The sequence below is a fragment of the Danio aesculapii genome, chromosome 19, assembly GCF_903798145.1.
Source record: "Danio aesculapii chromosome 19, fDanAes4.1, whole genome shotgun sequence".
In the NCBI taxonomy this organism is placed as follows: domain Eukaryota; kingdom Metazoa; phylum Chordata; class Actinopteri; order Cypriniformes; family Danionidae; genus Danio; species Danio aesculapii.
The window spans coordinates 12,201,915-12,207,765 of NC_079453.1; positions in this window are offsets into that span (position 1 = coordinate 12,201,915).

Below are 5,851 nucleotides of genomic sequence, written 5' to 3' on the forward strand. Positions count from 1 at the left end.
TTTAAAAAGCAGCATAATAAGTCCCATTTAGTTTAATTACTAGTTATTATTTAGTTTAATTATTATCTGACTTCTAAATTTGGGTGTATTAAAATGTCTTCGGTTTGATATTTGGCCAATAAATGATAATGCAGTTTGGGTTTTAAACAAGTTTTTGACATGTTCCTAAAATATTTGTGTTTTCTCTTCTGACAGGTGGTCTAATAAGTTTGTTAAATGTATGCAGAAAATTACAATTCAAGAGTTCACTTAGATATTGCTTGATAATAATAGCAGGTTTGGCATGCTGTCCCAAGAGAGAACCCTGAGCTTGGAGATAATTGAACCCAGGGCTCCCGCCTGTTTGGTGAGCATGTAAGGGGTATGAGATCAGGTAGTTCTCGAGAGATCCCCCTGGTAAAGGAGAAAAAAGGGGGTGATGGGGTGGATGGGGGATTCTCTAAAAAATTAAGGTGAGAGAGTAATGCTAGTCAGGTTATTTATAGTGAGTTTGGATTTTTCCATTTGGCTTACTAATTATTACCAGCCGCGATCAATCATATCACTGTAATGTGAATGGCTGACAACCAAGGTGCGGATCCAAATGCAGTTTATTATGAGAATGGTCAGGCAGGCAATGGTCAACAGGGTCAAACTGGTAAATGCAGAGCAATCCAAAGTCGTGGTCAAAGAACAGGCAAATGGTTGGTACAGGCTGCAATGAATCAAAACGATAGAACAAGGCAAAGGGTCAAAACACTGGAAGACTAAACAAGGAAAACCTCGTCGCAATGTCACATTAAAATTAAACAAGACACAGCAAAGATTTGTGTGTGTGTGTGTGTATGTGCACTGTATTTAAAGTCCCTGTAATCAGTCTGTAACGATTCTCCGGCTGTGTGTGCATGTGTAATCAAACTGAAACAAGAACAGCTGTGTGCGAGGTGCATGACCGAACTTGTAGTCCATATGCTGGTTGATTTGAAGATCTTTAGCGAACTGCGTGTTTACCAACGGTCTGCATCTGCAAGATGGCTGGTGATCATAACAATCTCGTGCTCCTCTTGAAAATAGGATGTGAAACTTCACTTAGAATAACAAATCCTGGTCGTTCCACCAAATATTACTTTAACATACTGTAAGTTGGTATTTTGTTGTCTTAAAATGAATATAAACTTTTTTTGCTACTTTTTTATGCTAAATGATCAATGTTTTTTTTACAAATGTAGAATAAAACTAAATTTAATTTGACTCAAAACACCAAATGTAGGACTTTTGTATTGTAATGGCGTATATAATCTTACATTTCAGTCCATGTGGCTTCATTTCATAAAGGATTTTCCATACAATAACTCCTTTTGCGGTCCACAGAAGAAAAAAAGACAAAGAGGGGGTGTAAACAATGCGAGACTATTGGGAAAACTATTGCTTCAACTCTTTGAAATCCAGCTTGAGACAGAACCCACAGTGCAATATGAAGTGACAACTCTAACACAGAGCCGTGGCTGCACGACTTCACAGTTCTGCTCCTATTTGAACTCAATCGCCGCTCTCCATGTTTGTCCAGAGGAATAGAGAGGGTGGGAATCAATGCCCCAGTTTATAAAGCACCTGAGCAACAATACTGGCTGCCAACTGGAAAAACCAAACACAGAGCAATTCCTTTGATTCCAATTTGCAGCTTCCTCGTAACGAAGTGCAAACTCAGATGTGAGACTCCTAATCACACCCTCTTATTATGTTTACATTGAACGTGAATGTGTTTTATGTAAATACTGTGGTTTTGATGTGCATGCGTGCGTGTACTCCTGCCACAGGCCTCCAATTAAACACGGACTCTCGGTGGAGATAATTAGGAGCGATGTTACATCTTAATATAGCCACCAATGAACCACAAATGATCTCCGTATAACACCCTCATAACCAACAACACCTATTTATTCACACCATCAGCGTGTTTGCGCATTCCTTGCGGAGAAGTCAGCATTTTCACCTTGTTTTCGTTCATTTTATTATCAAGCGTCGCATCTTGTAGATGTGCTTAGCTGCAAGAGAGCGTGACGTTTGTGCTGCAGTTTGTTTTCAGAATGTTCGGAGTTTAAGGCTTTGAAAAACCTGATCAGTATTTATTAAAGCACGTAGAGAGATCTGTGCTTTGATTATGTTCGAATAATGAGTTACATTTTGTGTGGGAATTGAATTACAATAGCAAGCATGTTTTTCTGTGTTTACTGAAAAAAAATTACTGCGTGGAATACTACGCAGGGGACTCAGCCCGAACCTGATTTGTATACGGTGGAACTCCAAATAAGCAACACGCACAAATGGGAATTACAAGAACCAGAACTCGAAATTAATTCACCATCTGGCAGCCACAAAATCAAATCCCACTCTCCACGTTTTTTCCTGTGGCTGAGAAAGAACTGGTGTTTTTGTTAGAGTGAGGTGATGATAAACAAAACCTTAATAAACACCACCACTAACGCAATACACTCAATACTCCTTTATTTCTTGAGGCACGACGCATTTTTAAGGAGAAACTGACTCACTCGCTGTGATCTGTTCATTTTTAAGTCCAAATTAGAACCAGAAAACTAATCGTGAATAAAGTTAGCCTTTTTTTCCCCTGGTTTTGCTTGCGGCACTGCATCACCAGTTTGCCTTTCATGCTTGATACTTTGACCTGTTTTTTTACTGACCTCTTTCCCCTTTCTCTTTTTGCCTTTTTTCAAAGCGAAGGTACAGTAGATGTACCTTCCCCATAGCAAACTATTTTTTACCTCTCCGTGAGGAACAGTGAGAGCCCTATTCGCAGTAAGTAATAAGAAGCCAAACCTTGGAACATCAAGTTGGCTTACTTGTATTATGGAGAATAAAATAGCTGCTGTGAAGAATAACACTCACAAACAATAAAAACAATAACTACATCTTTGGGTGTAAAGAAAGTGCTGCATTTTGTAATTTCACTTGACTCTACAGTTGAAGTCAAAATTATTCGCCCTCCTAAGATTTTTTTTCTTTCACAAATATTTCCCAAATTATGTTTAACAGAGTGAGAAATTTTTCACAGTATTTCCTAAAATATTTTTTTCTCTTGGAAAAAGTCTTAGTTTTATTTCAGCTAGAATAAAAGCAGTTTTTACATTTTTTAAAAAACATTTTAAGGTCAATATTATTAGCCCCTTTAAGCAATGTTTTTTTTTTTTCGATTGTCTACAGACCAAATCATTGTTAGACAATGACTTGCCTAATTACCCTAACTCACCTAATTAACCATGTAAATGTCACTTTATACTAAATACTACCAGTGTTGGGGAAAGTTACTTTTGAAAGTAGTGCATTACAATACTGAGTTACTCCCCCCCAAAAAAAGTAACTAATTGCATTACTTTGTAACTTTTTTTTTTTAAGTAATGCGCTATATTACTTTTGAGTTACTTTTCCTTACCTGGCTGAGGTTTGATCTCTTTCTGAATTTGCAGGTGTTTTTAATTTTTTTTATAGAGAAGCTCTGCATTTAACAGCCACCTATATAACCTACCCATTCATTTTTCTTTTTTAAAAGTAACTCAAATAATATTACTGATATTTAAAAGTAATGCGTTACTTTACTCATTGCTTTGAAAAAGTAATATTATTACATAAGGCGCGTTACTTTTAACTATAGGCCCAGACCGAAACTGCAAACATTTTTTGCTATTTCTGCGCAGAATTTTGTTAAAAATCTGCAGATTTATGCGGAATGACTTTGGGAGTATCATAACTAAAACTTTAATATAAGAAATTAAAATCAAACCTTTTAACTTTTATTTAATGTTTACAATGCACATTAGATCCATTTATTTGGCTAACAAAGCAAGTGTCTCATATAACATACTAAAAGACAGAAAATATTCCTTTACAAAATGTATTGTAAATAAATCATATGAATATTTTCATATTAGTCAATATTACTACTGAAAGTAATTAAAAAACTGAATAAATATAAATTTACACACATTTACACAAGTGAATAAACAGAATCAATGATGGGCTAAAAATCTGCAGAATTCTGTGCATGCAGATTCCATGTGGGCCTACATTATAACGTTTCTCCACACAAATTAAGATATTTGTGGTTTACCGGCAACACGGAATACTAGTATCCTAAAAAATATCCTGTAAAATATCATGTGCTCTTATCATGGCAAAGACAAAAAAGAAATCAGTTATTAGAAATGAGTTATTAAAACTATCATGTTTAGAAAATCTTGCTGTTAAACAAAAATTGGGGGGAAAAAATATACAGGGAGGCTAATAATTCAAGCGGGCTAATAATTCTGACTTCAACTCTATAATTGTTTTATAGAATAAAACAAAATTGTATTAAAAAGGCTTTTTTTAAACCATTAAGATCTTGTACAGTGCTTTCAAACCATTTTTTATTGAACCCTATTTAATGTGTTCTATTTAGTATTCACAGCACGTTCTTAAAGAGTTAGTTAACCCAAAATGAAAATGATGTTATTAATTACTCTCCTTCCTGTCGTTCCAAATCCCTGAGACCCTCTATTTACCTTCAGAACACAAATTAAGATATTTTAGTAGAAATCTGAGAGCTCGCTCATCCTCCTTAGACTTTTGTGGTTTATCCAAAACATGATCAAGCAAAAAGAATATTTTGTGTGCACGTAAAACAAAAATAATGACTTATTCACCAGTTTCTCCACAGTGTTAGTATAAGACAAATGTTCACAAAAACGATAAGCTGACGTCTACATCAGATGAGCCTGTGCTTTCTTTCAATCAGAGAAGTTGCATGTGAGCATCAGGGTATATATCAGGGTACTGCGCTCATGCGCAATATACTGACACTGAGAAGAAGAAACGGTTGAATAAAGTTGTTATTTTTGTGTGCACAATAGTATTCTTGTAGCTTGATAATATTTCAGTTGAAACACTTCTGATTTGTGGTCTGATTTCTTTGTATTTTTTCTGAACTTTGCATGAAACGGGACTGTTGGTGTCAACGGAGGATAAGGAAGTTCTCATCTAAAGTATATAAAAGGTAACACTTTACAATAAGTTTGAAAAGTGAAGGCACATGGTCAGTTTTATTCGGATCTTTTTCTGAACGTTGAATGAGATGGGACCGTTGCTGTCAATTGAGGACAAGGAAACTCTCATCTAAAGTATATTAGTGGTAACACTTTACAATAAGGCTGTTTTAGTTCATGTTAGTTAATGCATTTCCTAACATGAACAAACAATGAACAATACATTTATTACAGTATTTGAGCATGTTAGTTAACTTCAGATAATGGAATTATTGTCAGTCATTGTTAGTTCGTGTTAACTCACGCTGTGTTAATGGTAACAAGGATGAAGTTGGATGTTAATAATGCATTAATAAATGTTGAACTATGATTAATAAATGATATATTGTTCATAATCAGTTCATGTTAAGAAAATACATTAAATAATGAAACATTGTAAAGTGTGACCATCTTAATATGTATTCAAAAGATGAACTAGATAATGCTTAAAGACTGTAGAATATAAGATGCAGCTTGAAATAAAAAAGTGAGTTATATTACTGAAAATATAGAACACGTGAGAAAACAGAACATGTTTACTGTTGCACAGACGTGATTATAAATAAAACAGCAATCACTGAAACATCCACAACAGTATCTTGTTGATACTTCAAACTAAATAGTCATCATTACAAATTTATAACATCCTGAAATGTCTAATAACTCCAGCTTGATTGTGAATGTAAGTGTATATTACAGTTGCCCTCAGTCTCTCATTCCCTGTGTTTACCTTATTGGTAGTCAAAGTGGATATATAACATAGCATGATGGAGAACATGATCAGAAAGCAAAGCAGG